The sequence below is a fragment of the Coptis chinensis genome, chromosome 4 (genome assembly GCF_015680905.1).
Source record: "Coptis chinensis isolate HL-2020 chromosome 4, ASM1568090v1, whole genome shotgun sequence".
Taxonomy (NCBI): domain Eukaryota; kingdom Viridiplantae; phylum Streptophyta; class Magnoliopsida; order Ranunculales; family Ranunculaceae; genus Coptis; species Coptis chinensis.
Window position 1 is genome coordinate 27,177,563 of NC_141459.1, and position 23,595 is coordinate 27,201,157.

Here is a 23,595-nt window from a genome sequence, read left to right on the forward strand (position 1 = left end):
TAGTCGCGACCTTCCACCACCCTTGTACCGCTGGATTCACGCGCCCCTCACGTGCTTGTGGCCTGGGTCCCTTCGATTCTCGTGTATCCACGCGTCATCCCCTGGCTGGTTCTTTTTGGTGTCTCCTCGATTTTAGCTCCTCCCAGATTAAGCTTCTACCCTTCCCTCTTATAAAAGCCCCCTCGATTCTCTTTCTTTCTCATTTAGTTTCTCACTCTCCTCTAGATTCACTCTCACCACCACTCAACCCTCTTTTCCCTTTGTCTACTCCGATCAAGCGTGCGCTTGTGCTTTGTGAGTTTCTTCTGCCCAAGCTCTTGTGCCAGCTGCTCTTCCCCCTTCCTCAGGTTGGTCTTCTTCTCCCATTATTTCCCTTTACTTGCTATTTTGTGCATTTCTCCTTTGAACTAAAGATTTCCCCATCTCCAACCTGTCGTGACGGTGTGTATTCTTCTTTAACTCCTTTCTTCAATGTCGGATTCCAGATCCGACGCCTCTTCCTCCTCCCTTTCCCGCGGTGTCGCCCCTCCCCCTCCCTTAGATCCGACCGAGGCTCCATCCATTTCCGGGCAAGCCCTTGCCCTTCCACCGCCTCCCCCATGCAGCCGTAGACCTAACCTAGAAGCTGTTAAGGCGGCTTATGGTATACCTGCTGATGTCATTTTAGAGCATGTGTCTGACCTAACTTACTTTCCTCACTTAGTTCCTTACAAACCGGGGTGTCTCGTGGCCACGGTAGGGCAGATTGTTGCCGGCCTCCGCTTACCCCTCACCCGTCTTGACGTCGAGGTGTGTAACCATTTTAACATCCCCCCTTGCCAAGGCATTGGCAATTTCTGGAGGGTTATGTATGCTGCGAACTATTACAACAAATCTGGAATCCCCAAGATAATGGTTCGCGACATGACTGCCCACTTTTACATCAAAAAGAGCACAAAGGATGTCAGCGTGGGCTACCATTCTTTTTGTGACCTCCCTAGGAAGCAACATTTTGTCCTCCGTGTCACCTCATCAGACAAGGTGTGGCACCACTATCCACTGTACATCTCCGGAAACTTCCTATCCGTAGATCTTCCTTCCGAACTGAACCTTACTCATCTGGCTTTCCTTCCCAGCGGTGAGTACCCCTTTTATTTATCCTTCCATGCGTATGTTCCTTAGTTCCTTATCTAATCTTGCACTTCTTTTCTACAGGTTGGCGACCATATTTGAAGTCGCGACCCTACGACCACATCTCCTCCTCAATTTTCCAGAAGCTCCGCGATCTTGGACCCTCTCAGTCTGCGGTTCTTGGAATTGATCTTACCACAGCCACTCCACTACTGTCAAATCCCCAATTGAAGGTTATTGGAGGGTATAGTGCCCCTTTTTTTCGTCCCCCTCCCCCCAAGGAGAGAAAGCCGCGGAACTCCCCGCCTCCCCAGAAAAGACGTACACCACCCTAAGAAATCTCCACACCGCCCAGTACCTATCCGTTGTCCCCCACCTTCCTCTAATAACTCCCCTTCTCATTCTGTAGCTCGCCCCTCTTACCAATCCCTGACCACTTGGGAAGATCAATACATATCCCCTCATTCCCCCTCTACAACTTCCCCCCACTCTGATATGGGTGCTAACAAGCGCAAGCTCTTTGACAGTGACTTGGATGAGGATGCTTTGCCACCGGTGGCCCCCACCGATTAAGCCCGCCTCGTCTCTGGATCGGCCCTCTAAGCGATCGTGGAGTTCTGTGTCTGATGAAACTCCAGCCAATCTGCCTACTTCCCTACCTCCTGCCCCCCCGCCCCCCCTCTCCGAGAACAGAGGCCTGGGAAGGAGGTGGCTCCCCGATCTGGCAAAGGGCTGCTGACCTTGTCCCTGCTTTCTGCCCCACTTTCAAGGTCCAAAATCGTACCATCAACATCAACGATTCGGCCTTGGACAACCTTGCAGTGGATTCCTCCCTGTTCTATGGGTCTCACCTCCCCAAAGATATGGCGTATGCTGAAGGGGGCTCCTTTGATAGTCACCGAACTTCGTTCTACACTGGCTGGGAGAAGATATCCTTTCCCTCGCACTATGTATCTCCCCTTTTCTTTCTCAAGTAACCTGACTCTTGTTCCCTTTCTCAGATGAGCCTGGACGCCTCCTTCATGATTCGCGGCCTCTTTGGCGTAAGGTCCAAAATTGAATAGCTGGATAAAGAAGTCGCCCGTCTTGAACAGCAGAATAGTGTCACAGAACTAGATAAGCTCAGAGCCCAGGATGAGCTCAAGACTGCTGAGGCCTCCCACCTTGCTTACATGGATAAGGTTAATGACCGCTTGAGTCATCAGTGCGAAACCCTCTTATCGCAGCAGACAATGCAGCCGTCACATCTCTCTCCCAAAAACACAAGGATGATACATCGGCCCTCTTCAAACAACATGAATCTGACATGGATGAGCTCCAGGATCACTTCCGAGCCCAAGCTGACAAGAGGGTGGCCAAGAAGGTCAAGGAGGAGTATGACAGGCTTATCAAAGAAGGCCGCCTCCTTCCTGAAGAACCTATCGCTGCCCCTGTGTCGGAGGTCGCGGTGGCGCCCATGGAACCTGCTTCCGAGGTAGCTGAGGTAACTGACTTGGTTGTTGGGGCCATTGACGTGGTTGCGAATGCAGTGATTAAGGAGGCCGCTGATATAGTGATTCGTGAGAATATTTAAGTGCCTCTTGTGTTGGGAGTAGTTTTGTTATGCCCTTTCTTGGTTTCAATTGTTGCTATTTTTGCCACACTGATTATGCTACATTTTGTTTTAATTCCCTTCCTGATGTTGAGGAGGACTGAATGTGATGGTGGTGTTATCTATGCTTTATCTGTTTATGGGCTCAATTAACAATGAAACTCATGTTTATATTTTTGCCTCTCCAACTGGGAGCAACTCGATTTGCCTTCCCTCTCTTGACTCGGTGATTTCGTTGCCCCTGCCTATACCGGGGAACCACTCCTTCTCCTTACTCAGGTCGGACCCCTTGTCCGCGGCAAGTGGAAACCCCTTCGCCTCCACTTGCCTATGACCTCATATCCGCCATGGGGCAACTTATTTTGCCCCAGCTCGTATGGGACTTCATACCCAGCATGGGGCAACTCATTTTGCCCCAGTTGAGCTCGGACCTCTCGTCCGTGAAGGGCTCCTCCCCTCCATTTCCTTCACTCTTAAGGACAAGCAAAGTTCATGTAACGTTATCCATTCCAAAAGTGCTATGGTTTTATATATATACAAATAGCTCATGCAGCTGACATCTTCTCCTATTACATTCATTCATGAAACTTTTTCAACAACCTTTACGTTCCACGGTCTCTTCACCATTTTCCCTTCCAAGGTCTGTAACCTATAAGCGCCCGTCCTTCCCACGTCAACCACAGTATAGGGTTGATAAGTGCTCAAAAAGTGCTATTTAACCCTCGATTATGCCTCTTGTTTAGCCATCTTAGTGGACTAATAGTGTTTATAAGTTGTGTTTTAAGATTCTACAGGTGAAAAAGAGAGTTTTGTAGAATATTAGAAAAATGGGGTAAAACGGCAATTCGAGCATCAATGATCACATGGGAGGTCCGTGGACAATCATGGAGAAGGCCAAGGAATTGGAGCTATTAAATATGCGACTTGGACCTATTTTAAAGTCTATTTGGAAGCCCAAGGCCAAAGGATTCGTTGCTTGGACCAAAGCCCGCAAAAGAGGATAGAAGGATAGAGCAGAAGAGAGAAAATCGGCTTATCGTCCGGGGCCGCATGGATCGAGCGTCCAGACGCATTGATTGCATCTGGGGACGCATGGATCGAGCGTCCAGATGCATTGATTAAGTCTGGGACGCATGGATAATGCGTCCAGACGCATGAATCGACACTGTAGCCAATTCCTTCTCAGTTTTGAAGATGAAGTCGGACTCTGAAAGAAACCTATTTGTATTAGGAAACAAATGACGGTTTGGAATGCTTCTAGAACTCATTGTAACCCCTATAAATAGAGGACCTAAGTGCCTCATGTAATTGGCCAATTCACTTATATTCTTGTCTCCAGAACTTGAGGCAAAGAGTTAATAAATTAGTCTTTCTAGTCTTATGTTCTTCAACTCTTCTTCTTCTTCTCGCTCTTCTTCGGTTCTTCCTTCTATATGGAAGGCTAATCTTCTCCTTCAAGGGAGGAGATGAAGCCAGTGCTTAAGGTTTAATGATTCTTCTGGTTTATGGTGTTCTTCAATCAGGTTAGTTCTTTATGTTTTTAGTTATTAGTTCCATTGCCCACACCAGGGGATGGAAGTATAGATTAAGGTTTTTATTTATTACAATTGAATATCATGCTAGTTTAGGGTTTTATTTATTGCAATTGAATATTTGCTAGTAACATGCTTTTATTTATTGCAATTGAATATAATGCTAGAATAGAGTTTTATTTATTGTAATTGAATATTATACTATTATTCTCTACTTTTCTTCTAGTTGTGTAGTGTTTTAGAGTAAGGGAAGTATTCCTTGTGTTTGCCTTAGATGGTGATTCATTGAATAGCTGCCCAAGCTCACATAAAAGGAAAGAAGATACTAGTAACATGAACATAGGAACAACCTTGAGTAGAGTTAATTGTTAATGATGTTTCATCCAAGAGGGCATCGGCACTCGCTCGATTGCCCGATTGAAGTCTACTTGGAGAACAACATGAAGCAAAAGGTCATTGAATAAAAAGCATTGGTGGATTCCAATCTCTTGAATTCCCTCTCTTATAAATTCTCAATAGTTTAGTTAGTTTAACTTAGTTTAGTATCTACAATCTCTACACTATTAATTTTTAATCCCTCAAACCCCCTTTCCAATCCTATCCTTCATATAAACATACACTTAAAAGTGGAACGATACCCTACTCATCCTTTACTTAGTGAGGGATAATTAGGTTTTGATACACTTCTCTTTTGTTCAACGATCATCATCTATCTACATCATCCATACACCATCTAAACACACAAAAAGAGGTTGGTCAATTACTTAGTGAGGGATAATTAGGTTTTGATACACTTCTCTTTTGTTCAACGACCATCATCTCATCTACATACACAAAAAGAGGAAGTGTCAATGGCGCCGCTGCCGGGGATATAATTAATTGTAGCCCCAAGAGGCAGTGTCAAATGGCGCCGCTGCCGTTTTAAGTTGTTTATATTTAACGTTTTCTTTCAAGATTAGAATTTTGGATCTTGAGGTAATTTTAGCCACATCATCCATCCTTTTGAAAAAGAAAGAAGCTTGAAGGACATCTCGAAGACAAGATCTACCATCCAGGTTAGTCGAATATTCATTCTATTTATTTTTCTTAGTATAGTTGCATCGTAGTTTAGTTTTATTGCTTTCTTAGTATAGTTGCATCATAGTTTTATTGCTTTCTAGTATAATTGCATTTAGGACCTTTTCAACAATTGAAGTTGTAAGCCAACATAAATAAACATCAAACTCTAGTGTTTTCTTGTCTGATCTTGACAAACGGACTATCGTCGTGGGGCGTGGTACTTAAGCAATCCAAGTGATTCACCATAACCCTAGAAGAGACGACTTTTGACAACGGGCGAGATACTAGTCAGAAGCCCAACCCAAATGAAGGAAAGCGGTTTTGCATATTAGTATAATTTAGAATAGTTGCATATTAGTTTAATTGCATTCAAGCATAGTAGGATAGTTTTCATCATCTTCGCATAGCAAGAATACTAGACGGGATTGATATAATGGCCGCCTTGAATGATGGAGGTGTTTTGGACACCAATAATCCCGGGCTATCCCACCCATGCAAGCACAACAGGAGAAGAAGGCGAAATTTTACTTCTATTCGCCAATTATTGGAGACCCACCCAAAGTATTGTTTTTCGAGAGACGAAGCTAATCAATTTGAACTTAGAGCATCGGTAATCTCTATGCTTCCAAAGTTCAATGGTTCGAATAATGTTCAAATTTTATGTTCACATGAACAAATTTCTATCGATCCCTCTAACTTTCAAGAACGTAATATCGGGGATGAGAGTATCAAGTTAATTCTTTTTCCACTCTCACTCGAAGGTAAAGCCTCCGAATGGTTAACTGCACAGCCGATCAATTCAATAGATAATTGGGAGAAGTTGAGAACAAAGTTTATGAACAAGTTCTACCCACCCCGTAAATTTGATGCCATGCAGCAAGCCATTAGCAATTTCAAAGGAAAAGTGACTGAAGAATATCATCAAAGCTGGGAGAAATTTAATAATCTGCTAGTCTCATGTCCACATCATGGTTATGATAAGAGCACACTTGCTCATTTTTTCTATCGAGGACTCTCGATGATGAACAAGCGGATGATAATACCAATGCACAAAGGCAAGTTTACATCAATGGATGGAGAGGAAGCTTACAACTTTCTCGAGAATTTAGTGAAGAAACACAACAATGGACTACTAGCAACGAGGATGTCGCTAGCATGGAGGGGAGCCAAAGCAATTTGGCTACCAAGCACATGAACAAGCGGATCAAGAACCGAAGTCTACATTGGCCACCGCCACCAAAGATTGAAACTTTGAGTAAGAAATTCAACCCGTTCTCCATGAATCCCTCCAAGATCAACAAGTCTCAAGCTAAATCTTTCCCTACCATGCAAGCTAGCCAATGCTTTGTGAAATCTGTTCGATTACTTCTCATGCAACTCTAGAATGTCCCGGTTACTATCAACATGCATCACTTGGAGAGTACAATGTGAACTCATTTCGAGAGGGCCCAACCAAGGTGGTAATAACTTTCAAGGTAATTATTGGAGACGAAATCTTTGGACCCCCGTGTTCTCAAGATCAAAGTTATATTCCACGGACAAGTCAAGTTTCACAGTTGGTCCCTCAACAACAATTGTACTCTCAACAAAATTCCAATACAAGTGGAGAGTTAGTACCTGATCCTAGGAGAAATTATGCCGCGACCCGCCAACCTCGAGAATGCAATTACTTTGCTATCATAGAAAAATCAGAAGTTTGAAAGTGTTCTAGAGCTTCTTGCAGTCTCAGCACCAATCTCCAAATCTCGGGCAAGTCAATGTTCTAGAATGGAGTCTCTAGAGGCTAAGGTCGACCAACTCACCACCGCTTTGCTTTGTGCAGAAGACACAAGCCACTCAACCTAGCTTATTGGAACCAATATTGAAGAGTGAAGATGTATGCCACATTGGAACAACTTCTAGTATTGATCACCTCCATGATCATGTTAGCTTAGTTACTACTCTCAGACCAGAATTGAAGATAGACAACAAGGTTGACTTACCTTCTCATGATGATATTGCTACAGAGCAATCGGTCAAGATTTCAAATGAAGTTCAAAAGGAAGTGGGGGAAATCCTTTCCACTCCCATTTGTCAAGACAACCAAGACAAGATATGCAAGAATGCCAAAGAGAAAGAAGAGCAGACACATGTTGATGTGTTTGTATCGAAGGCACCTTTTCCTATATTTTTTGCTCAAAGCAAAAAGGACAAGCAATTTTCAGAGATGAAGGAGGCATTTGAGAAAGATAACATCAATATCCCCTTTCTCAAAGCGATCAAGTAGTTGCCATCATATGCCAAATTCTTGAAGGATGCATGCAACATAAAGAGAAGTACTCATGTTCCAAAGCGAGCATTTCTAGCTGGACAAACAACATCTATTATCCATCAGCAAGCTCCAGTCAAGCTCAAAGATCCAGGAAGTCCTACAATATCATGCAAGATAGGAGAAAAATTCACGGGTAATGCTCTCTTAGACCTTGGTGCTAGTGTTAATCTCTTTGCCATATCATTTGTACCAAGTGTTGGGCACGAGAACCTAAAGCCTACACAAGTCAAATTGAAGTTAGTGACCGTTCTACCAAGATTCCAAGAGGCATAGTTGAGGATGTTCTTGTTCAAGTAGCCGATTTCTACTATCCAAATGGATTTCATTGTGATAGACACCCGGAAGCCTTTGATAAAATACCAATTATTCTAGGCCGACCTTTTCTCGCTACCTGCAAAAAGCTTTGATAAATTGTCACAACGGTGAAATGAAGATCAACTTTGGTAAGATGTCCATGGATATAAATATCTTTCACCATTGCATAAGGATTGTGATGAAGCCGAAGGTGGAGAGGTGTACTTCCTTGATAGTATGATACAAGAATTCATCCCCATTCAAGATACAATTGAAAGTGCTAAATCTACAGAAAACCTGTGATGAACCCGAGAACCCCACCACGAGGGCGTTACTAGCCATGTTATTGGAATCTCTGCCCAGAAAATTCAGAATTTAAGTGAGCATAATGGAAAATTGACAGAGAGAGTATCATATCTTGAGAAGATGAACTCTACATTTCGGGATGAACAACAGACTTCTACCTTAAAAATCGGGTTACTAGAGAATCGGCTTAAAGAAGTTTTGGAAAAACAACAGAATCTAGAAACTGAAATGAGTCTTCTGAAGCAGAAAGTGGACCATATTGATAAGAAGAATTGCACTGTTGAAGCATTTTCTACACCATTATTGTCTGAACGAGAGAAGTATGTGAACCAGTCTACTGCCCACCCTGAGAGTAGTTAGCTAGACATCCATTATCATCACTGTGGTGGTAAAGGGCACATCAGATACTATTATCCTGTTAGAAAGAAAGATTTTCATCAATCTTCTATACAGAGGAACCACAAGGCCTATCACAAAATCATCAGACCTGAAATAGTTCAAGGTAGAGAAACAACTTCACCAACAATCTTTCCAGCATATCAAGGAGTATTTTTAACAAAGCACAAGGTGAGACCTCCTCGTCCTCCAAACATTCGTCAGATTTGGGTAAGAAAATCTGATCTCCTCACTCCAAATTGATAATGCATGATATACTAGTCTTGAGGATCTGACTATAAAGGACTCAAAAGTCTTGAGAATCTGACTTTAAAAGACTCACATTACGTCTTGGGGATCTGACGTAAAAATACCTAAAAATTTGTTTCTTAAACTAATTCTGATATTCGGCATCAATGGTAATATCCTGCCTTTTTCTCATTCATTTTATTTACTTCTTTATACATTGAGGTCAATGCATGCATAAGTAGGGGGAGGGTGTACTTGAGAAATGAATTTCGAAAATTAGTTTTCAAAACAAAAATTTTTTGTTCTATATCAAGATAGCATGAGAAAAAATGAATTTTAATGATGAGTCTGGGATATATATTCTATACTGCTTAGTGTTGAGTTTGATAGATAGTTGATATTATTGATTTCATTACCGCTTAGACTATTTATTATGCTCGGACATAGTTCTTATTGATAGAATTCTTTATCAAGGCACCACCATAATACTTGGTCAGTTTTGTGTACTTTTGCTAGAAGAGAGATTTAAACCCCTAATAAACTGAAAGTAGAATTTTTAGACTTAGCTCGTGAGACTTGAGCTTTATACTCATTTTTTGGAGAGTTCTTACGAAAAATCCGAATCTTAGTGACTCATCATCTTTCAGTTCTTTATGTCGTTGTAATATAGTCTCATTATTCTTTAATTTGGTTAATCACGAAGTGACATCAACTGGGGAGATAGCCATTAGGTTTTGTAGTCTATTCAAAACAGAGTATCATACTGATAAGTCAAGTAGTGAACCCATTCAGCCTTTATCCCACCTAGTAGGACCATCATGTTAAACCCTATTGAGCCTTACAATAAGCCATTTTCTTTCATAAAACCCTCTACCATTCACCCTTCACCCAACTCCAGACAAGAAGTATAGCCAAAATCTTTATCAGCCATACCCATATGTTTCTGAGAATACGAGGGGCACAAGGAGGAAGAAAGACCAAAAAAGGAAGATTACAAGGAAATACCGGATAGATACAATGAATCCCATCATTCGTTCAAAGTGAAAGAAGCTAGTGGAAAACAAGCATATTCAGTACTAATCAAGGATATACCACTGAGTTAAAAAAAAAAAAAAAAAAAAAAAAAAAAAAAAAAAAGAAAAAGAGTTGAACAGAATGGATGGAAAAGCTAAGATAAAGGAAGAATTTTCTCTCTGCAATACGTAATTTGAAGAAATCTTCCAAAGAAAGAAAGCAAAACCTTTAGTGTTTTCGAAAACAACCTTAGAATCCTTTTTACCTTTCCTTCATAAACCAATACCCAAGCCAAGTTACAACCCATGACTTATCATTACAAAGATGGTATGAAGTCTAGAATAGGTGAGAGGATGCTAAAGTGAAAGACCCGACACTTCATATGTGATTGACATTCTTTCCATGAGACTAATTTTATTCAGAAGTCTGTTTTTCAAGGTAGTATGTGGGATGTTCGTATGCATTATTCTTTTCCCCACATACATGAGGTAAAATAGTAGACCATCTTCTGAGAGATTCTTTTCTGAGAGTATGACCGGTGAGGATTGAAAGTCGAGATTATCTACCTATGGTAAACTAGGGATTCCGTTTCTTGGATAGGAGAGTATAGGAGATTGACTAAGTACACACATAAGCCTTGATTGAGAATTTTGTCAATTTTTACTATCTCCCATCATAATCTATGAGTCTTTGCAGAAATGTAGTTAGCAATGGAGACTGTCTATTGGGGTAAGCACTAAGTGGGTAAGGAATTTCTCTCTCTGAAAAATACTATCATTCTTAAACATGCTATTGATTGATTTTGTGGGTATATCACCTGAAAACCCTCACGAGACTATAACTCGTCCTTTTTGGGGAACTTAAAGGTTTAAAGCCTTGTTGCATATGGTAAATGCAATCGTGATGCCTGCGAAAATGAGTTAGGATTTTATTTTTGTTATTAGGATATGATTTTGATCACTTATCTATTTTTTTCTTATTTGCTAAGAGACTAGCAAAAGGCTAGTTGGGAGTTGTGATAAGTGCTCAAAAAGTGCTATTTAACCCTCGATTATGCCTCTTGTTTAGCCATCTTAGTGGACTAATAGTGTTTATAAGTTGTGTTTTAAGATTCTACAGTGAAAAGAGAGTTTTGTAGAATATTAGAGAAAATGGGGGGTAAAACGAAGCAATTGAAGCATCAATGATCACATGGGAGGTCCGTGGACAATCATGGAGAAGGCCAAGGAATTGGAGCTATTAAATATGCGACTTGGACCTATTTTAAAGTCTATTTGGAAGCCCAGGCCAAAGGATTCGTTGCTTGGACCAAAGCCCGCAAAAGAGGATAGAAGGATAGAGTAGAAGAGAAAAATCGGCTTATCGTCGGGGCGATGGATCGGCGTCCCAGCCGCATTGATTGCATCACGGGGCATGGATGGATCAGGCGTCGATGCATTGATTAAGTCTGGGGACGCATGGATAATGCGCGTCGACGCATGAATCGATTTCTTGTAGCCAATTCTTTCTCAGTTTTGAAGGCGAAAGTCGGACTCACGAAAAGAAACCTATTTGTATTAGGAAACAAATGACGGGTTGGAATGCTTCTAGAACTCATTGTAACCCCTATAAATAGAGGACCTAAGTGTCTCATGTAATTGGCCAATTCACTTATATTCTTGTCTCCAGAACTTGAGGCAAAGAGTTAATAAATTAGTCTTTCTAGTCTTATGTTCTTCAACTCTTCTTCTTCTTGTTCTTCGTGTTCTTCCTTCTATATGGAAGGCTAATCTTCTCCTTCAAGGGAGGAGATGAAGCCAGTGCTTAAGGTTTAATGATTCTTCTGGTTTATGGTGTTCTTCAATCAGGTTAGTTCTTTATGTTTTTAGTTATTAGTTCCATTGCCCACACCAGGGGATGGAAGTATAGATTAAGGTTTTATTTATTACAATTGAATATCATGCTAGTTTAGGGTTTTATTTATTGCAATTGAATATTTGCTAGTAACATGCTTTTATTTATTGCAATTGAATATAATGCTAGAATAGAGTTTTATTTATTGTAATTGAATATTACACTATTATTCTCTACTTTTCTTCTAGTTGTGTAGTGTTTTAGAGTAAGGGAAGTATTCCTTGTGTTTGCCTTAGATGGTGATTCATTGAATAGCTGCCCAAGCTCACATAAAAGGAAAGAAGATACTAGTAACATGAACATAGGAACAACCTTGAGTAGAAGAGTTAATTGTTAATGATGTTTCATCGAAGGGGCATCGGCACTCGCTCGATTGCCCGATTGAAGTCTACTTGGAGAACAACATGAAGCAAAAGGTCATTGAATCAAAAGCATTGGTGGATTCTAATCTCTTGAATTCCCTCTCTTATAAATTCTCAATAGTTTAGTTAGTTTAACTTAGTTTAGTATCTACAATCTCTACAATATTAGTTTTTAATCCCTCAAACCCCCTTTCCAATCCTGTCCTTCATATAAACATACACTTAAAAGTGGAACGATACCCTACTCATCCTTTACTTAGTGAGGGATAATTAGGTTTTGATACGCTTCTCTTTTGTTCAACGATCATCATCTATCTACATCATCCATACACCATCCAAACACACAAAAAGAGGTTGGTCAAGGGTCCCTCCCAAGTTGGACCCAATTTCCCCTCGCTCATTTTCTTTGTGCTGGGGGTCACTCGGCGGAGCACCCGATCTCCTACCTTGAATCTCCTCAGTCTCACCCTCTTGTTGTACTGCCTTTGAAGGCAGCGATGATACTCTTCCAGTCTAATGCGCGTGGTATCTCTTCTCTCTTCAGCCAAATTCATGTCCCTGGACAGGATTCCCCAGTTTGATCCATCCTCGACAGCTCGAGTTCAAGTGGTTGCCACCACCATTTTTGACGGTATCATAGCCTCTACGCCATATGCCAACGAAAAGGGAGTCTCCTTGGTAGTGGTCCGTGGTGTAGTCCGATAGGCCCACAACACATGGTTTAATTTGTCGGCCCACGACCCTTCTTGTCTTCCAGTTTCCTTTTGAGATTGTTAAGTATGGTTTTGTTTGAAGACTCAGCCTGTCCATTGCCCTCGGGGTTGTATGGGGTCGAGAACCCCTGCTTAACATGATATGCTTGCAAAAACTTATTCACTTTCGATCCCGTGAACTGGGTTCCATTGTCCGTAATAATAGCATAGGGCAGCCCAAACCGACATATAATGTTCTCCCACAAGAATTTGACCACTTGTACCTCCTTCACCTGCTGCAGCGGCACGGCCTCAATCCACTTTGTAAAGTAGTCGGTTGCGGCCAACATGAATCTTCTCTTACCTCTGGCCATGGGCAACGGTCCCACTATATCGAGGGCCCACATCGCGAACGACCATGGACTAGACACATTGTGCAGCGGCTCTGCAGGGACAAATATCAGTTGAGAAAATCTCTAACATTTCTTACATTTTTTGGCAAACTCCACAGCGTCTCTTTTCATGTGGGGCCAAAAGTATCCTTGCGTTAACAACCGGTGTACCGTTGTCCTACCTGTTGAATGGCTCCCACAATCTCCCCCGTGTAGCTCCCCGAGCACCTCTTGCGCTAGCCTCGGTCCCAAACATTTCAATAAAGGCCCGTTGAAATTCCTTCTGTACAATTCCCCTCCTATCAGCGTGTACCTCCGGGATGCCTGTTCCAATCTTCGTTTCTCTCTAGGGTCCATCACCTCACACCCTGACAAGAACTGCTTGAAGGGCTCCATCCAACCTTCGTCCTCCCCGCGGTTCAAGATTATCTCAAAAGACTCCTCGGTTTTTCGGTGCATCCGTTTCCTTCCCGATGGCCCTCTCCTCGGATCCTGGAATGGCTGCGGCCACATAGGCCAGAGCATCTGCGTGGCGATTCTCCCCACGATTCAAATGAACAAATCGGATCTGTGTGAATTTCGCCGCCCAACTGCGTATGATTCCCAAATACTTTGCCATTCTGGGGCATCTTGCCGTGAACCCTCCATTGGCTTGGCATACCACTAAATTTGAGTCGGAGTAAACGGTAAGTTCCTTCACGCCTAAGCTCTCAACCATCCTCATGCCCGCAATCAGTGCCTCATATTCCGCCTCATTATTTGACGTTGCGAATCCCAACTTCATTGTCTGTTCAAGTCTATTGTTATCTAGCGTAACCAGCACCACGCCTATTTCGCTGCCTGCATCCGTTGCTGAGCCATCCGCAAATACTCTCCAATCATTCCTCTCATCCCATGGGTTCAGGCGGTCCAGTTCCTCTTCTTGCTCAGGCTCCAAAACCATCTCCTCCCCTCATGTAGGATCCTCCACCGGGAACTCTGCCAATAACTCTGTCACGGCCTGAGCTTTCTTTGCCATTCTAATCTGATATTGGATCTCATATGAACTCAACATCACGGCCCATTTCAGCATTCTTCCTGACTTCTCTGCCCTAAGAGCTTGTTTAAGGGGCAAATTTGTCACCACGATCACTGTGTGGGCTTCGAAATACGGCTTCAGCTTCAGGGCTGAGAATATCAAGGCAAGAGCATACTTCTCCACTCGGCTGTATCTAGTCTCCGCATCCAACAAAGTCTTACTTTGGAAATACACTGGTTTTTCCACTTTATCCACAACGCGAACGAGGACCGAGCTGATTGCATAATCCGTGACCCCCAGATACAAATATAGCTTCTCTCCTAATTCGGGCCACGACAACAAAAGTGCTTCCCCCAGATACCTTTTTAACTCCTGAAATGCTCCTTCACATTCCGCTATCCATGCAAAATCTGTGGAGTTCCTCAGTAACCTATACATCGGCCTATATTTGTCGGATGATTTTGAAATGAATCTGTTAAGGGCTGCGACTCTTCCCGCCAACTGCTGCACCTCTTTCACCGTCTGCGGCAACGGCATCTCCACCAATGACCTTATCTGTTCGGGGTTTGCCTCTATTCTCCACTGTGTCACTATATACCCCAGAAATTTTCCCGTGGTGACTCCGAAGGTGCACTTCTCTGGGTTGAGTTTCAAATTGTGGGCTCGCAGTATCATGAATGTTTTCCTCAACCCCTCCAGATGCTCTGCCTCTGACATGCTTTTCTCCACCATGTCGTCTATGTATATCTCAATGCTCTTTCGAATTTTATTTTCAAACATTTTCTCCCCCAACCGTTGGAAAGTGGCTCCTGTGTTCTTTAACCCGAACGACATCCTTGTATAGCAATAAGTACCCCCTTCCACTACGAAGGATGTCTTTTCCTGATCAGGTCCATACATCGCAACCTGGTTGTATCCCATGGATGTATCCATAAATGAGAACATTCTGAACCTCGTCGTCCTGTCCACCAACTCATCTACTCGCGGCATAGGATAACTGTCCTTGGGACACTCCAAGTTTACGTCTGTGAAGTCGACACACATTCGCACCTTGCCGTTTTTCTATGGGACCGCGACTATATTGGACAGCCAGTTCGTGAACTCCACCTCCCTTATGATCCCCGCTCCCTTCAGCCTGGCAACCTCCTCCCAGATTCCTTCCGCGTACTTAGGTCTCACTCCCCTCATCTTCTATCTCACTGGTTTCGCATCCTCCCTCATATGTGGATCTGTGACATGCGAACTCAGGGTCCAACTGGGATCTCCTCTATCCCCCATGCGAACACATCTCTATTCTCCGACAAGCACTGCACCAACTTACTTTTCCACTCCTCCGTCAGATTAGACCCAACCGATGTAAACTTCTCTTCTTCGCCCTCTCCCAAATTTACTACTTCCAGTTCATCCAAAGTCTTTGGGCCCATCGCGGCTTCCTTCGCCCCTTCCACTGCCCGCACTGTAATTGCTATGCCTGCCTTTTCCTGGGGTTCGCTGGTTCGCCTCCTGGGCCGCAGACCATCCTTTTAACTGTGTTCTGATGACTGTTCTTCGATGCCACTTGATCTCCGTGGACCTAGTACATTCCTGTTGGGGTGGGGAATCGAATAACTTGATAATAGGTCGAAGGCACCGCCTTCATTTCGTGTATCCATCTCCTCCCCAGGATTGCGTTGTATTGAGAGTTGGAATCGACCACCATAAATCTTGAGAACATCGTCACGGGCCCTGTCGTCACCAGTAATAGAAGTTCTCCCATAGGCTCCGTGACGCTCCCATTAAACCCATACAAGCTGGACTGCGGCTGCCTTAGTTGCCCTAGATCAATCCTCATCTCCTCCAACGCCCCTAAACAAAGAAGTCCATCTACTTGTGCCACAATCAATCGGTACCTTTTGACCATGTAATTACCCATCGCCATCAGAATGACCAACGCGTCTTCGGTATCGGTATCGGCGGCTAGAGAGATCTGCCCTAGAGAATGTAATCTTGTCTTCCCCGTCATTGACTCTGATGATCATCGGTTCCTCCTCGGGTGACTTCGTTGACCTGCTAAATACTCATTGTTCTCCTTATCTTATCTCTATGGGCATTGTGACTCAGAACTTCTCCACTGAAAATAACATTTATGGTTCCCAATATTCTCCCTAGAGCTGGCCCCGGCTCCCCATTTGGGGGTTCTGCTATAAATTCCCTCATCATTCCCTTCTCTATCAACCTCTGGACCAACCATTTCAATGCATAACAATCATTGGTTTCATGATTGCGTACCTGGTGATACTCACAGTACGGCTTATTTGGCATTTCGGCAGGGACGGTTCGCGGACCCTCGTACCCTTGCATATTTTTTATCAGCAGCAGTATCTCACTCAACGGCCTTTTTAAGGGTGCGTGTTCCAGCTCGCGGTATAGCTTCCTCTCCCTTTGTTCTCTTCGCACTACTTCTCTACTCCTTTCCGGACTGCGGTGAATGTCCGTGGTACCGCTCGCTATCTTTATCCCCTGCCTCTATCTTTCTGCGGTCCCCGCCTTTCTGTACCGATGACACTGCCTTGGCTCCCCTCTTAGAATCCTTCTGCATGGTGTCCTCATATCTAATATACTTCTCTACCCACGGAAATAACTCGTGCAAGGTCGTAATCTCATTCTTTGCAATGGACTGATGGACCCGTTTCGGGTCGCAGACCTCTTTCGAACGCTATCACTGCCGTCCTTTCATCCAAATTCCCCACCTTTAATGTCTCGGCCTTAAATCGGCACAGATACTCCCTAACAGACTCCGCGAACCTTTGTCTAACATTGAACAAGGCCGCGATGTCCACCACCCGCCTCTTCTGATGTATAAAGTGATCTACAAACGCCTTTTCCAACTCTTGGAAATTAGTTATGCTCTTCGAAGGCAACCGATAATACCAGTCTGAAGCTCCCCCCTTCAGGCTGGCCGAGAACATCATACACCGCAGCCCATCGTACCTCGCCTCTTGCCAAAGAGGCATCTGCTGCCTAAATTGATGAATGTGATATGCTGGGTCTCTTATTCCATCGTATCTCTCGAACCTTGGCTGATTGAAACGTTTTGGTACCTCCGAAGTCCATATCGTATCCGCCAGCGGGTTGCGATTCAGCCCTGCCACCACCTGACTGGCCGCGCCCATTTGAGTCTTTGTCTGCTGAAGATTTGCATCCCGGTCGTTGTTTATCATTTCCTGGACTTGCTCCATTGTTAACCCGGTCACTGGGTTCTCCACCAGAGTTGGTCCTGGTCCCTCCTCGTTCTTCACTTTCTCGCTCTCTGACTCCTCACTTATCTCTTCCCCAATCTCTTTCTCCACCTTTTCTCTTTCTCTTCTCAACTCCTCGTTCTCCTCCCTCAGCCTCTCAATCTCCTCTCACATCAGCCGCGTTTCTTCCGCTGCCCGTTCCTCCATCGCTGCCTCCGGCATCTGCTCTTGAACCCTTACCTTCCTTGGTCTACCCACTGCCTTCTTTGGTGCCATTTCTATACTCTCTTCCCCACAGACGGCGCCAAATGTTACACCCCCAAATACTGTTAAGACTAAAGTTCACTATTTCTCAAACACTATTACAACTCCTAATACTATTCCTCCCTCTCTCTTTGGGTCGTCTCTCTCTTTCTTTCTTTGATCCTCTCTCTTCTCCTCTCTCCTTCTTTTCCTGTATATCTTTCCCTCCCTCAATCTTATCCTTCCACTTGTCCATCCATCTCGCGGTCTTCTTCTTTCCATGTGTAGGGTTTTCAGCATCACGGATGTCCCCCATCTCGATCCTCAGGTAATCAGCGGCTATGTATCTTATGCTGACCTGGGTGCTGCCATCCGCTAATTTCCAGGGTCCCCTTATCCTACCACCACAGATAGTTCAATGAATTTGCATCCAGTTTCTGATTTCCCGTTAATTAGTTCTTGAGGTTAGTTCAATGCATTTGCATCTAGTTTATTTTTTGAGATTAGTTTAGTGCGGTTGCATTCGATTTCCGATTTCCCGTTAATTATTCTTTAAGATTAGTTCCACGCATTTGCATCATGTTTCCAATTTATAATTAATTTTTCTTTGAGGTTAGTTCAATGCGATTTCCGTTAATTTAATCTTTGAAGGTTAGTTCAATGCATTTGCATCCATTTTTCGATTTCACGACATATATTTTTTTATGTTAGTTTGATGTATTTACATCCAAGTTTTGATTTCCCATTAATTATTCTTTGAGATTAGTTTAATACAGTTGTATCTATATTCCGATTTTCTATTAATTACTTTTTATGATTAGTTTAATGATTGCATTTGCATCTAGTTTCCGATTTCCCGTTAAATATTATTTGAGGTTAGTTCGATGCATTTGTATCCAATTTTCGGTTCCCCATTAATTGTTCTTTGACGTTAGTTTTATTCAGTATTATATATATTTTAAAATATTTGTCATTATTGCTTTGCCATTATTTTATTTATTTATTTTTATTTTCTATTATATATTTTGTGGTGTTATTTTTTTGTATAATTTAATTTTCCACATGTAGTTTGTTTTGTTTTGGTATATAATTTATTTAATCCCAATGTTCACTTTTACTAAATCTTGTTATTCTGCAGAAAATATATATATCGGGTTGGCTATGTCGACATACAGAAATGATATACGGAATTAACATACACAATCTAAAAGCGAACTTGCACATTGCTCTAAAGGCTGATTTTTTGTAGATATTATCTCCCTATCATGGATAGTATCTCTACAAAAAATCAGCTCAATCAAATGTGTCTAGTCTTGTCAAAATAGTGTTAAAATTCTGGACCGTCAGATAAATTTCTAATTTGAACTCAATTTTTGGTAGGATTAGACATGTTCAAATAAGCAGATTTTTTGTGGAGATGATCTCCATGTTGTGGAGATCACATCCCTATAAAAGCAGCTTTTAGTTCCACTACACCATAACAACCTTTTTGAATTGGCGTCACAAATTATTTTTGTAACGCCATTTTGGCGCCACAATTTGGCATTAATGTTTTTTTGTGACGCCATTTTGGCATCACAAATTTGTGACGGCATTTTGGCGTCACTAATCTAATTTTAGATTTAAAAAAAAAATTATTATTATTATTTGCTCTTATACATACACATTGTAGAACTGGCTATCTACAAGTATCTACAAACCAAAACAATATATTTAAAAAACAAATAGCTCCATAAAATGCACAAATACACCATCATTCTCATTCAAGAATATAACATTCATTCTATCACTGTTAAAGTTCTCTAGTCACTAGCAAACATAAACACTAAGTACTTACATTTTTCAAAAGAAAAGTACAATGCAAAAAGTACATTACATTGTGCTTACAACTAGCTAGAATGAAAATCTTGGTAGAAAGTTTCCAAGTTGTTGCAGTATGGACCTCCTCCATTCTTCAAGACAACAAACAAATGCCACGTACGTTGCATGTTTCATTTAACAACAAAGATTAGATAGACTTCAACCTTAAATTGAAACTTAATATTTAGAACTTAGATAAAAGCCGGTAGACATGTATTCTACTAATAAAGACTAATCATCTCGACAAAATGAAAAATATTTAAAATAACAATTAGGAAATCCTTAGGTCATGCATCTATATGCTAGGTTCTCAGAAAAGTAAACAACTCAAAACATATTTAGAACTTAAATAAAGAAACTTAAAAAACAATAGACATTGGATTTTGGGTGTTTACACTTCATTCTCAAAAGACAAAGACCTTTAGGCATTCATTGGGGAAAAAAAAGAAGGAAAAGGACCTTCAGGCATATTAGATCTATTGGCACTCTTCGTTCAAGCTATTTTATAGACAGCCACAACCTTTGAATTTCAAAAACATATGCCAAACAAGAAACTTTTGATGCGGCAGAATTTTCACAATCAAACCATTAAAATATGAATTATGAAAAAACATATATACGCCTGCAAAAGGGTGAAATGACATTCATTCTCCAGTACTTCAAATAAAAAGCGCGGATCAAGAAATTTTATAAATCTAAAGTTTTTATGCCTTCACAACACGATACACACATTTAAAACAATTAAGATATATGTTGAAACTTATAAGTATTTCAAACCTTAACTGCTTTCATTCCCAAAGAAAAAACGCACTCTAAACTGGCACTTATAAGAGATATGGTTTATTATTTTAAAAACTGCTTAGTTTTTGCTAAGCCTCAAAACTCGAATGTTGATTTGTCTTTCTTCAAAAACACATGCTTTTCATAAATAAAAGGAAATTATAAAAAGATTTTAATGATAATAAATAATATACACCGCGAAAGCAGAGAATGTTATAGTGATAAACTGATAATGTATACTGTGAGAGAATAAGTGGATGGCTTCAACAAGTGCAACGCCTCGGATGAGTCACTCATTCCTGAAATTTGCTTTGTTAACCAATCAAAAAGATCTTTCCGACCTTCAACACCAATCTTGGTATCAGCTAAAGCAACTGTAACGTATGGAACCTGAAAATCACATACATTTATGTCATACTGAATAAAAGATAGGAGATACATTTCAAATCAATAAATATTGACAGCAGTTACCATCTTATTAAGATGAATGGCAGCTACCCAGGAATCTAAGGTATTTATAGTGCATTCTCTCATGTGCTTTTTATTGTCACTAAGGCATTTCAAGACATTTGATAATATTCCCTGCAAGAAACCAATCCTCAAATTACTCGCTCATCCAAGTCACAAATAGAAAAATGAGTAGACACATTTAAATTGAAAGCAAACTTGTAAACCTTGCTAGACTTTTCAACCATCGGTCCCATTGCAGATGCAACTCCACCAACAACAACCAAAGTTGCCATAACCAAATTTTTGTTACTGTCATAAAGACGACCTCTAAGAGCACCAAATAACTCAGCTGGGAGGCCAAGTGAAAAGATAAGCTATTAATAAGCAATCAAAATTATATAATAGCAGTCAAATGCATGAATAAAGTTAAATATGTGCATAATTGATATACTGAGGAAATAAATGAAAACCATACTAGTTCCAGTTGGTTGAATGTGCTTGTTAGCTTCTTCTAAAATTTTATTCACTGAATCGATAGACTCCAAACGGATCTTGAACATCAGAAAAACAAGCAAGCTTAGTACTACAAAGCAGTGAAACAATGATTGAACACCACCACCAGCACCCGGTCATTGGGTGCTTAACAATATCCAATAATTAAGTTAATGCAGAATGAACAAAAACCCCAGCACACCTTCCAATCAGGGCTAGACAAGTTCATCAGAAAAGTAGGTGTTATCTTCCCACTAATATCTTCACGTGGAAGGCCATCTAATCCACCAGCGGACATAGACAAGGTGGATTCTTATGCTTTCACAGTTTTCCTTGGTGCTGTAGATGTACCTTATTGCAAACTAGTGAATGCCCGTGCCAGTCGGCACTCTAGACACATTGCTTTTGAACAACACTCCAAGAGACCATCTCTATAGTAGCATTGGATCGATGATATAACCATTTCCAATAGTTTTATACTTCATAATCATTTCATACGCATAATCATTTCATACGCATACTCAAGTGAGCTTAATGATTGCAATTATATGCATTTCATTTCTCACAAACCAACTCATTATACACACCCTTACACATTCATTAATTCAACACATATCAGAATGAGAATAAGAAAAGTAAGGGGAGAGAGTCTTCAATTAAGAGCATCATCAATTTTTTTTAAAAAAAATAAAAATAAAAATCCAACAGAGTCTCCTTTGTATTTTCAACATTTCAAAAACCTAAATCCTGTCATAACCTGAAAATCAAACAATACAATTCTCATAGATCAACCATACCAAAATATATAACTTCATATTTATACATAACACAAATTACTTCTAAAACTAAAAGACAACTCATTAAACATTAAAGAAGACTTTGCATAATTTTTCACCTCGGGCTAATTCTAGTAACGAAAGGGAAAAATAAAATAAATACTCCACGCCCACTGATCAAGTTCCTCATTTCTCTCATTCTCCCCTCTACACATATTGTTCACACAATTCTACTACAATATGGATAAATGCGCCATGGAGCAATGACTGCAATCATGTCGCTAAAAAATTCTGGCAATTTAACTTAGTACCTGCAAGCAAACCACATACACATGATTTTTTTAGACTTGATATATTTAGCATATTGTTTACAAAAGAGATGGTTCTCAAAATGAAATAATCTCTATTCTTATTTTTAAGTATCCACGTTATCATAAAAAAAAAAAAAAAAAAAATCATAAAAACTATCATAACATATATATGGATACAACATATTCTTTAATTTCTAAACCAATAAAAATAGCATTCTTTTATTTCTTACTCGCCTTTTCTCATTGGTATCGATGTCCTTAGAGAAGAACTTCTGGATATACGACATTTGTGGTACAATTTTTTGCATTAGGTGGAAGAAAAACGGATATTCTTTTTGAAGAAGTACATCTGGACATGGCCACATAGAGTTGTCCATGACTGAAAACCGGTGTCCTCAAATCAATGCCAACATATTTCACTGACTGGCCTTGCGACTTATTAATTGTCATGGCATAAGCTAGTCGAACAGGGAATTGTCGCCTTGATAGTTTGAAAGGCAACTCCGAATTTGAAGGAGCCAGAGATATTCTTGGGATGAGTACCGGATTTCCAGCTTTCTCTCCAGTCAAAATTTTGGCTTGAAGGACTTTACTCGAACATTGAAGCACCATCAGTCGTGTCCCATTGCAAAAGCCATCTTTAGGTGCTATGTTCCTAAGCAACATTATAGGGCATCCAGGTTTTAACTTAAGATTGAAAGGTGGTAAGCTAGAAGGCACATGATACAACACGAAACTCTAACAATGTTGTTTCGTTGTTGCTTTAACTAATGTAGATTTTAACAATAAATGATGTATCATAAAATACCATTCAAACAGCATTTTAACAATGAACCAATTTTTCCCGGTGGAATCGATTTTATGATACATTTATATTCAAAGCTACATGATGCAGCATTTTTAGAATTTCCACCCTGTGTAATTGGGAGAAAGATACTCCAACCCCTGATATGGGATTCACTGCTACTGAATGATCAAAAAGGCCTCTAACATAGGGGGCACGTTGTTTGTGAGAAGTTGAAAGCCACTCTGAGGCAAGCTGAATGGAACTTGTACCAGGGTGCTACTAAAATGGACTTTGGCATAGGGGACACGTTGATTTGTGAGAAGTTGAGAACCACTGAATGGAACTTGTGCTTGCAAGTCTTGCAAGCAAGTCGAGGAAGGCTGTTGTTGGCAATGTGAATAATACAATAAATTTTTTCATAGTTGTATCATAAAATGATGTATCATGTAGCTCCCCTATTTGGTTGTTGCTAAGGACATG